The following is a 12,509-nucleotide window of genomic DNA, read 5'->3' as shown; positions in this document are numbered from 1 at the left end:
GATTCAGCGAGTGGAAGGAAGGTCGCCGAGCCTCTTCTGCCTCTTTCCTGGGAAGGAAGGCAGGGTGGTAATGGGCGGAGCTTGAAACCTCCGCGAAAAAGCGGCCGAAGGCGTTGTAGACATCCACAGGATCAACAAGGACCTCATTACCTGAAGTCAGGCCAGGTCCCGAGGAGTGGGCCTTAATGCCCGACAGCCGGCGCAGGCCACCCCAGACGACAGAAGAGGGAGTAAAACTGTTAAAGGAGCTGGTGAAAGAGGCCCAACAAGCTTTTTTGCTGTCTTTGATGACTCTACGGCATTGCACTCGGAGTCGTTTGTATCCAATACAATTCGCCAACGTAGGATGGCGGCAAAAGGTGCGTAAAGCACGTCGTTGAGCACGGATAGCGTCTCTACAAGCCTCATTCCACCAGGGGACGGAAACGCAATGTGAAGAAGAGGTAGTACGAGGAATGGAACGTTCGGCAGCATGGATGATAACAGCCGTGTGGTATTCGACGTGACTGTCACAACTGAGAAAATCGTGATCCGGGAAAGGTCGCCAGGGAGGAGTAAAGTCCCCAGTCAGCTTTCAGTATGTTCCAGCTCGAGGGACGTGGGGATGGGGTGTGGTGCAGGAGACGAACGACACAGGGGAAGAGATCGCTCGAATAGGTGTCAGAAAGGACATACCATTCGAACCGATGAGCAAGAGTGGTAGAACAGATCGAGAGGTCCAAGTGGGAGTAGGTATGAGTAGAGTCCGAGAGGAAAGTCGGGGCGCCAGTATTGAGGCAGACTAGATTGAGATGGTTGAAGACATCCGCCAAGAGGGAGCCTCTTTGACAGGATGCAGGAGAGCCCCAAAGGGGATGATGGGCATTGAAGTCGCCAAACAATAAAACGGCGGAGGAAGCTGAACAATCAGGTGCATCATGTCAGCCCGACTAACAGTGGATGACGATGGAGTGTAGACAGTATAAATAGAAAAAGTAAAGGCAGGAAGAGTAATACGGACAGCTATTGCTTGGAGTGGGGTGGTCAATGGGATGGGATGGTAATAGACATCGTCCCGAACGAGCAACAAGACCCCACCATGAGCTGAAATACCGTCCACAGGGGTGAGGTCAGACCGCTCCGAGGTATAGTGGGAAAAGCAATACGGTCAGTTGGGCGCAACTTGGTTTCCTGGAGACCAAGGATGAGCGGACAGTGCAGGCGGAGGAGCAGTTGTAATTCCTCCCAATTAGATCGAATACCTCTTATGTTCCAATGTAACAAAGCCATCGCCAGTCAGAAAAAAGGGGGAACGAAACGGGTGAAGAGCTGGTCACCTCGACAGCCGCGGAGGGCCAGGTTTCGAGGGAACAACGCTACAACCGGCGGGAGGCGGATCCTGTTACATCAAGCCGTCGCCAGCTGTGGCCACTTTCCCGGGTTGCGTAGGAGGGGCAGCATCATTCGCCGATGAGGGGCCAGCTGAGCGCCTGGCAGCAGAGCGTCCCGGCGAAACTGAGGACGGCCGGGAACAGCGACTCACGGATGGAGCGTCAGACGAAATGCGCCGGGGTGGAGAGGGGGATAAAGACTTCTACTTGGAGGCCTTCTGGGAAGTCCAATGAGGCACAGGGATGGTGGGCTGGACCCGAAGAAGGTCCTCACGCGCGGGGTCCGTTTTGGAACGCTGGACCTCGGAAGCCAGGGTCCGGAACGTTTCCCCGATGGACGCCTGAGAAGAGGATCGCTTCTCAGGCGGCGGAGGGGGAGAAGGAGGAAGGTTGGCCCCTGGGGCAGAGGGGGCAGGGGCCGCAAGGGAAGAGGATTTGGAAGGGAGGGATTTGGGAGGCGGAGGCATAGACCCTGGATGGGGTGAGGAGGTGGAGGGGGACAGGATAGGGGTGAGGATACTGTGGAAGGAGTGGACACGACTGAGGCAAACGAAGTTGTCAACGTCACGGGATGGAGGCGGTCATACTTCTTCCTGGCCTCAGAATAAGAGAAGCGATCCAAAGTTTTTAATTCTTGAATCTTCTTCTCCATCAGATACGCGGGGCAGTCTAAAGATCTAGTCGAGTGGATGCCAGGACAATTGACGCACCAAGGGTGGGGTGCATGTATGTTCCTCACGAAGAGGACGTCCACAATCACCACAAAGGGGCTCAGCCTCACACCGTGACGACATGTGCCCAAAGCGCAAACACCGAAAGCAGCGCATAGGAGGCGGGACATAAGGTCGCACGTCGCACCGGTAGCACATCACCTTTACCTTCTCCGGGAGAACGTCTCCCTCGAAGGTGAGGATAAAGGCCCCGTTGTCGATGCGACGGTCTTTGGGGCCGCGCTGGACTCGCCGGACGAAATGCACGCCTCGGCGCTCCAGGGTGGCCCTGAGATCCTCATCAGATTGCAGCAGGAGGTCCCGATGAAAAATAACCCCCTGCGTCCTATTCAGTGCCAGATGCGGGACAATGGACACTGGGATGTCCCCTAGTCGGTCGCACGCCTGGAGCGCCGTCGACTGAGTGGCGGAGGTGGTCTTTATAAGAACGGACCCCGAACGCATTTTACTGAGAGCCTCGATTTCCCCGAAGATGTCCTCGATGTGGTGGACAAAGAACATGGGCTTGGAGGTGGCGAACGTCCCCTCATCGGTCCAAGAACAAACTAAATAGCGGGGGAAGTACTTCGCCCCAAGCCGGCAGGCCTGTCCTTCCTCCCAGGGAGTGGCCAAGGGGGAAAGGGCAGGAGAACCAGAACCAGAGACAGTACCTTTCTTTATAAAAGACTCGGCCACAGAGCGACCCGATACATGTTGACGTTTCATCTGCGAAACATCCGCCCCGATACCACCCACTCCGACCAGGGGCTCTCCCCACGGGCGCCACCCAGCCTCAGCAAGGGCCACCTGGCAGGATGACCGTTGCCAGGAGTCCTGATGCCCCAAGGGGATGGGCATCTACTCCTTGGCCGATGTGGGGAGGGTGCAGCTCAGGTATCGGCAGTACGATCCCTGTGTTGTCAGGGGGCTACAACCTAGAGGGTACATGACGACCCCACCACAACGGGCTGGCTACCGTGCTGGATTTCGGGTGCCATGAAAAATCCATCATGATCGTAGGTGCAGATGGGGACGCCCTATAGGCGTAACTTGTGCAACTCATCAGGCGTTTAGGCCCAATTTGAGGAATAGTGGGTGTGGTTAAAACGCCGTTACAATGCTGAGTGCCAAGGTCTTAGTGCACTGAGGACCAGTGAGACACCACGTAAGACGTCCTTCCCCAAAAGGCTCGTACTTCTGTAGAATTTTGAAAAATGGAGGTCAAACCCCAAGGGGGACCATCACATGGAAGGCCGAAACGGTTGAAACTCCTTTTAGTCGCCTCTTACGACAGGCAGGAATACCTCAGGCCTATTCTTACCTCGGACCCGCAGGGAGACAGCAAAATGACACCTACAAACACACCACAAGCTCAAACTAAACCCACGCCACCACGTAACACGAAACCCCCAAACACACCACCAGAGAGGAACACCGACCGCGTCAACATGACACCTACAAACACACAACACTCGCGGACTAAACTTCGCCCGTCGTGACGTCACACACCACAACAGTCTTATGTCACAGGTCAAAACCAACAGGTGGAATCTGACGGTTCTGCCGACCCCTTAACACAGCAATCAGAAAAGGCATCTCCAACACAATATTGAAAGCGCAATTCCTTGCGAAATGACTGGATAAGAAGTGACAGCTATCAACATAGTCCCCATTCATGAAGTTAGCAATGAATGTTGTACCTTCAAGTGGTCTCATACTGTTTTGAGGTCAAAAAACACAGCAACTATGTAAGAAGGAATCCCATATCACTGTCTCCACTAGGTTAAGTTGTCATGAGTGAAACGGCAGTGCCTGAAAGTGCAATGGGAACTGCATACATGATCTCTGGACCTTAGGAGCCAAACGAGGCAGCAGTTGACCATGAGTTTGAAAGTTCTACACATAGAACTGGTAAGTGCTACAGTCCAACTGTTAGGGTCAGTATGATCCTTGCCTCATTTCCATATGGAATTAACATTCCCATCTTCCAAGTCATGAGGTACTGTCCATCAAAACAGATCTGACAGGAACAGATAAGGGCTTGTCTTTGGCTTCATGGCACAGATGACAGAATGACATAATTAATCTGATAAGGTCCTGGAGAAGTGCCTAGCAGTGGGCAGAGCTGATTCTAATACCCACATGGAGAATATAAAATTGTAGATTATCTCATTACGTGAGAATAAGAGCAGTTTCCTTATCTCCACCATTCTATGAAACACCTGAACACAGGAGTTTGCCTCAATGATGCTGTGACGGTAAGAAACTGATCAGTGCAGTAGCAAATCAAATGAAAGTTTGTCAGTTTTTCCATTATCAAGTGCAACATCAGAACTGCCTATCTGGTGCATTTACCTTCCTAAAGTAAAACCACTAGTCATCTAACAAATCACCAATTTGCTTTTCCATTCTCCTGTGTATTATTCTTGACAGGAAATTTGAGGTATAAGGTGTTAAGCTGATTTTGCAATAATTCTTGCATTTATCTACTGTTGATATCTTTGGACTTGTGTGAATGAAATTATTCTTAAGTTCCAATAGTGTATCTCCAGTTTCATAGATTCTACACACTAATATGAATAATCATTTGATCGGCACATCCCACAGCATACTTAAAAATTCAGAAGGAATGTTATCAGTGTCTTCTGCCATGCTCCCTCAAAAGTCTTCCAAAGCAGTATCAAACTGACTTTGGTGGTGGCTAAACTATTTCTTCCCAATCAACATCCATTTCTTCTTCATTAATGTCAGCTGACAGTTCCTACAGACCCTCTTTAGACACTCTTAATACACTACTTTCACGTTTTTAAATTTCACCAAAAAGCCAACTACCTGCCTCATTAGAGAGAGAGAGAGAGAGAGAGAGAGAGAGAGAGAGAGAGAGAGAGAGAGATCCCTTAGACGCCACCTGTTGACTTTAATCAATGACATCAGAAGTTCTGAAACACAAACAGGATTGCAAACTGGCAACCACGGCATTACAGCTGCCTACTGTAAATATAAATAAATATTGAACCTTAAAGGCTAACAGTGGGCATCAGGTGGAGGTGGGAACAAAAAAAAAAAAAACAGAATAACTGTTGGTATCAAAGACTGTACAAATCATAAAATTAGCACTAACTAAGTAACTGGTGTCAAAGATTTCATTTGCATACTGATACTGGATGATGTGATGGCTTTGATCCAAGGCATAATGACGTTGTGGCATGTGGCATCGTACTTTTGCAGCAGCAACTATTTTCTTCATAATACTGTTACCCATCCTGGATTTGGCGTGTAAGGGGTGGTGACAGATTGATCTGAAGTGTACCCGACTTCTAGGTTGCATTACAAGGGGGACACACAGTTTGCAAGTTGGCAAAGCAGTACTGATGACTTCAGTTAAGCTGCTGTAATCGACAAACTCTCACTTTACCTCTAAAGAAAGTCCTTTGACATAGTGAAGACAACAAATTACTGCACCAATATATACGTATCTGAATAATGACTGGTAGACATTTTATTAGTTAGCCAAATGTTTTTACAACACACACAACATTTGCAGCAATCAACAATCACATTTAACTTCTGAAGAAACCCGACAGAAGACTGCAAATCTTCCATTTCCTGTCACAACATACAGCTAGTGATCTTGACTAAGGCGCCCATTTGAAAAATCAGCAATAAGCACAGAGACAGGGCAAAACCAACCAGAACACAAATGCCACACAGGTTTCTCACAAGAAAAAATACACACAGCAAAAATGCACCCTGTGGAATTTGGCATGTCTGCACATATTGTGCATGGTACAGTTGCACTATGTATTTCGAGTGAGAAGGTTCTGAGATGTGTTTCACTCATCAATGTAAATGTAAACACTGGCATAAATGTGCACTTTTACTACATATAGTGGATTTTACCAACTGACTAGCATCAAAGAGTGCTACATATGTAGACATGCTAAGTTCCACAATATGCATTTTAGCTAGCTATGTACATTTTTACTTATGACAAACCTGTTTTTAATTTTATTTTTGACAAACCTGTGTGGACTGTGCAATATACAATATGTCAAAACTGGTTAATAAACTATTTTGAATGTGTTTTTGTCTACAAAAAAATTCTTTAAATTATAGACAGGGAACTACTTATTATCAGAAACTTCAACTGAATGTCCATGTACCTATCAGGTACAGAATTAAATTCTGTCCTACAATAGCAGTAAATGTTATACCAGTACATTTAGAATTCTTTCAGTAGAATAAATTTCAGTGGACTATGAAGGCAGCTTATAACAAACTACCAACAACTTCATGTTACAAAAGTTAAGGGTTGCATTCCTCAGCACTGTATACAGTTGACCGGCAGGATGTGCACGTTTTATTCCTGTGGTTAGGCATAACATTGATTCGAGACATGTGTGGTAAAATGGTCAATTGAAACTACACATTCAGAACAGTCTTCACATTGTATCTGATGATGGCTGTAACACAAAACACATGAGGTACTGTAGTTGATATTAAATAAGTTATAAGTTGTATGACCTGGACAAAAATCTGAATAAAGAGTACAACTATGATAAAGGATTGAAGTGGTATTTATTTCCTTCGCTGATTTTGGTCATGCTGAAAGAAATAACATAACTGTAAGTAATGTACTTTAACTGTATGTCTACAGCACAAAACTACAAAATATTAAATCAAACTTTGAGGACAAAAAGTCCATATCAACAAAATGTTTTAATACACGAAGTACAATAATCAATAAACTGATGTCAAGTTCTGCTTTAGCAAAAACTGTTAGTAAAACTTATTTTGTTGCCAAACAACATGGTGCATGGCACACAAACTTTGACAACATAATGGGAAACTCATTAGTGAACAACTTTGCTATTAAATGTTACATCACTGACAGGTACTCAACCCTGGTAAAATTATCATACCAACATGTGCTCCATTACTGCAGCAAAAAACCACAGTTCTACACAATCAGTAGCGCATGTTTAAAAAATCAAACCTCAGTGATTAGCAAAGAGCCCTACAACACTTGTAGTAAGGATATATAAATCTGTTTACACTTTTAGTTTACTGTAAGCTTATACTGCATCATTATATATAAAAACAACTCTAGCATAATATAAAGTGTGAATAAAAAGGTATTTCTATGGGGGAGGGGGGTGGGTGGGTAATACTACAGTGGGCTCTAATGATACAATTAAATTGTTGGGGGAGGTAGACCTATCATGGGAAGGCTAATGTATAATTGTAAAGCATTGGTCTACGACTGTTGCCCTCCAAGTTCGGCAGTGGAATGATATTTAATGTGCATCAACTAACCAAACACATAGTATCAATAATATTCCGCTATTAAATAAAAAGCTACTTATTTTACCAATTATTTGCAGACTTTGATTATAAAATATAGCTGAAAGGGAATTATAACGGCTTAAAATAGCCAGTGACTCCACAAATATCAATTAATACTGCTGCCTAAAAATATAGGCTTTCATAAGTCTGATTTTATCGTGTGCTACCCTTACCTTCATTACATATAAACGTATGTATTCATCATGAAACAAACGAACATTACGTCACTTGTTACAGCAGCCATTATTTCCCAAAAAAGTTTAGCTTTCGAAATGGTTAATGATACAACGCTCCGTTGCATAAACTTCTGGATCGGCTTGTCACTTTCGAAGCCGTGCCTGTGAATGTTGCACCCTTGTTGCGCAATCTACGCTATTAACAGCACCCAGCAACAGAAAACGAACTGTGTGATCGAACTAGAAGGGAAAACGTCAATGCCCGCCACGACACAGAACACTTTTACGAATACTGGAGTCAATACAAAGTGATTGATGTCGCTTTCTACTCAGCTGATTATACACAACTACCGGCTGGCTCCGAGAAAATGTTTGACGTTGGTAATTCTACTGCCTGGCTGTCAAGGTCATATTTTCCCCTGCCACGACCAGGTGTACTACAATATCGCAGCTCATTCAGCCTGAATGTATGTTCCTGACTTCTGCACTAATTCGGCGTGAAAGCAATCGCAAGTTCTGTAAATGTTGATTTCCTCTGTTAACCATTCCGTTTCTTATTTATTTGTTTTCTATAATCTATATTCGTTTTATTTAGTAGGCAAAATACATCTCAGATTAGTATATCATTCACTTGCGCTTGTGTATTCCAGCTGCTCCCCTTAGTCTTGGGTAGCGTAACTTGAGGTTGACACTGGTCATGAGTTCGAATCCTACGTCAGCATAGGGATGAATTTTTATTTTTATTGGCTATGAGTAGCAATGTGTAGGTGTGTCACATTAATAATACGGCAGCGGTTAATCCAATGTGAATTCCTTGGCAATTTGAGCCAAGTACTTATAAAAGAAAACAATTGTTCAGTTTATCCTGCTTCTAAATAATTTTTGTCGTGTTCACATAAGATCTCTGGTCAGAATGCTACTATTGTTGCAAATATAATTAGAGGATTAGAGGCTAGTATCTTTTCTGAGCTGTATTGACAATTGCTGTAACCCAGGATACAACATGAAGGTTACAAGAATCTACTGTTACAATGGATTAGATATGTATTGTGCATTACAGCGTGCGTGGTATATTTAATTAGCTATCAGCGGCGAGATTTAATCGTCACATCAAACGCAGTGACTTGGGGCAGCGGGATGATGAAGTGTATTATTTTGTGTTACAATATATTAGCAACAGTGGGTGGATGTAACTATGTTTCACTGTTTTAGAGCTCGAGCAGTGTATGACCGTACGTTATAGTCTAGATGATATTCTCGAAATAAAGAATATGCTTTATAACCAATGTAGTTACTAGTTTAAAACTATAGAAAATTTCCAAAGGACTAGTAGTGAAGTAATTTTATTATGTAAACACGATTAATTTTTAAACCATAACCTCACTTACCCCTTAATTATCACTAAACAAAGAATAACTTTAGACTCATACTTTGTATTGATAATTTTGATTTTCAGATTCGCTATAAACTTGGGGTGGCTTGAGACATGTTGTTTGCACAAAAACATTACATTAGACTTAACTAAAGAGTGCTATTTACATAAAGCTGTATTAAAATTAATTAGTTGTATATCATAGTGTTTATAACTTACATTAGAGTTATTATCATTATTAGGTTTTTCTTTTTAGGTTAGTTTAATAAGTTCGGTTATGTCGTATTTGGCTCATATGTGATAGTACTATCTATAATTACTTTTCGATATAGTTGGTTTAATATTAAATTTTCAAGAAAATTCTATTGTAAGTACCTACAAGAAAATAACTTTTTTGCTTCAAGAGGCCTGTAGAGTTTATTAAGAGAGTCGATGGTAAATCTTATCCATAATATACAAGGAAGAATCTTGAAAAAGCTGTGGCTGATGTTAAGCCAAACATTTTGTCTGTAAGAAAAGCCATTAATAAGTATTCAGAGGCTGGTATCACCATCAGCAGATTTTCTACCCAAGGAAGCTGATAACCAAAATTCTCTCTCTAATGAGGAAGATATTATGTTGAAAAACTTGGTAACTCCAAGTGAGTCAGGTTTTCCCTTGACTTGACAGATGTTAGAATAATTGCAAAACAATACGGTATCTAGGTAGCTAAGAAAGAAGTTGAAAAACATAAGTAACAATGATCATTCGTTTTTAAAGAAGACAGAAGCCAATTTTATGTGTGCTGTGGTGTATGAAAATAAAACGATTACATTCTGTAACCGACCAAGGAATGATGTGTGACTATTTTTCTGAGCTGCAACAAAAATTTAGATGGCCCACCACCTGAAGCAGTTATCAGTTACAAGAAAATCAGTTATCTGATCTTCCAGGTATTACAAAGGTCATTGATTGAAGAGGTCCCAAAGTGCAGAGTGAAGTGAGTTCATTTTAAAAAATATATTTTTTTAGTTTTAGGTGTGGAAAATATTTAAAATTTACAGCGCTTAATAAATACAATAACAATATTTCTTTTTTTTCTTTTTGAACTTTTCAATATTTATTTATATTTGTGTATAGTATACTTTTGATTATCCCACTTTAAAGAGCAGTAAAATTTGTTCCATACACTGAAAACTTAAAAAAAATACATTTGCACTGTCCCAAGTTATCCATTTGATACCGTGAATAAAAATAAAAACTATGTGGTAAAATTTAAAGTAATATCAGATACATGAATGTAATCTACTGACACAGACTATTTGGTACTCTATCACTTTAACAGGCTAATGTACGAAAAACAAGTTTATACAAGATTGACAGAAACTGTAATAAATCAATAAAATACTGCAAAACTTTTATCAAGCCTAGCATAGTCCAGAAAACCCCTTGGTTCCACCAGTAGCTACTCAGAAAGCCACTTGGGGTAATAATCAGAAGCATAAGAAATTGCAGATGGCAAACAGGAAATAAATAAGAAACATATAAGCACAAAAAATTACAGTCAAGGTAATAAAGTGCACTGCATGGTCACTACTGAAATTACTAAAGTCCATAGTTAGGCTCTTAGATGTTTGTATTTGCTTGCTAAGCCAGGCTATGACATGATATATTCACCATTATACTGATCATGTATAATTCCAACAATAAATTTGGATGCTATGAGAGCTCTGTAACTCTATTCTTTGTTGTTAACTTGTATGACCAACAGTCAAAGAAACTTTTTCTTGCTGAAAAGGGATTAATATGCATTATAAATTGAGTCATTTAGATATTTGTACAGAAAATCCTTAAAAAACTGCAGATACTAATTCTAATAATAACACCCCAGTACACAGTAAAATACTAATAACAATATTTATTCATCCTTTGCTAACGTTTAATAATACTGTGGACATGTGACTTTCTAAAGATTTATATAATAGGTCTATGCCACAAATACTGTAGATAACATCACTCGGAAAGAAATTTACGTCTGAATTACCATATGTATCTTAAATTATAATTGTCCCATGTCCCAATTTACACACTCAACTTCATTCACTCAGTCAAATTTTTCTTCACCAGGCTCACTGTGATATCTTGTTAGGAACTTGTGTGCACTGAAATTATTTATACAGAGAGTCAAAAGGGAAGGAATTCCTTACATGAGATAGTGAAAATAATACACAAACTCTTCAAAAAAATTGTAGACTTTTGTAAATGCGAATAGCTTACATATTCCTCAACACATAAGATTCTCTTAAATAGATTATTATATATTGCAATCTGTCTGCTTTTCCTGATTTCTTTTTTTTTTTTTTTTTTTTTTTTTTTCAGGCGATGCCCTGAAGATAAATTTCGCTTAAAATTTCGCTCTTTTCCTATACAGGATCATGTTATCTACTTCTTGATGGGAAATACTGCAGTTTGCCTATTTAATGCTGAAAATTCCCTGTACAATTTTTAGGATACAGACACACACCCACACACACACAAACACACACACACACACACACACACATAGATATTAAATTATTTCAAAATTTGAGAGCATTGGTCTCTATTTATAAGCTGTTTCATGATCAGTATTGCTCATTTAGTTTGTCTCTAAACTAGCTTCACTGTCCACTTTAATAAAACCTTTTATATCATTTTAAAATATGCTTGCACTATACAATCCTTTGTAAAAAAAATGGAAAATAGTTTGTGGAACAAAAAATACAATGGAAATGAAAATTATAAATATGTGCTCTAAATTTCAGGCAAGTTAAATATGGTGTCAGTGGTGGGCCCATTGCTTTCCATTTTTTACATATATAATATGAGTACACCAAAAGGAGCAAATGTCATCATCTATGATGATGATATATTTCTTATAACTACTGGTAGCATTGAGAATGACCTGGAGAAAAGACTGCTCCTGAATATAGAAAATGGAACCTCGTACTGAAATGACACAGGATTTGGAGTGGACACCACTAAAAGAAAGGCGTTTTTTGTTGCTGTGGAATCTTCTCACGAAATTTCAATCACCAACTTTCTCCTCCATATGCGAAAATGCTTTGTTGACATCGACCTACATAGAGAGAAACGATCACCATGGTAAAACAAGTGAAATCAGAGCCTGTATGGAAAGATATAGGTGTTCATTCTTTCTGCAAGCTATACGAGATTTGAACAATAGAGAATTGTGAATGTCGTTCGATGATGCCCCTACTTGGCGCTTAAACGTGATTTGCTGAGTATGCATGTAGATGTATTGACACTGGGTATTTTGACATTGGCCATTCAATATATATATTGTTTACTGTCTTTTCTTATTAACAATAACAGCTTATTCCCAAGAATAAGCAGCTTTCACTCGGTTTATACTCAGCAGAAATGAAACCTGCATTTGGATCGGACTTCCTTAACTCTTGCCGAAAAAGGTGTGCAGTAGACTGGTGCATCCATTTTCAATAAGCTACCACCCGAACTCAAAAATCTTAGCAATAATCCATGCGCTTTCAAATCA

General features: G+C 41.1%; 1 protein-coding gene across 1 annotated transcript in view; it reads right to left on the bottom strand.

The window, feature by feature from the left end:
- Positions 1-8,023, bottom strand: part of LOC124774925 (inhibitor of Bruton tyrosine kinase) — a 134,065-nt gene extending 126,042 nt beyond the window's left edge. Inside the window, exon 1 of the mRNA XM_047249606.1 lies at positions 7,600-8,023. The gene's annotated coding sequence lies outside the window, so the exon portion shown is untranslated. The remainder of the gene's footprint in view (positions 1-7,599) is intronic.
- Between the last annotated feature and the right edge of the window lie 4,486 nt (positions 8,024-12,509).

This window comes from Schistocerca piceifrons, chromosome 2 (genome assembly GCF_021461385.2).
Source record: "Schistocerca piceifrons isolate TAMUIC-IGC-003096 chromosome 2, iqSchPice1.1, whole genome shotgun sequence".
NCBI lineage: Eukaryota > Metazoa > Arthropoda > Insecta > Orthoptera > Acrididae > Schistocerca > Schistocerca piceifrons.
This window is presented reverse-complemented; position numbering and strand designations above follow the sequence as displayed.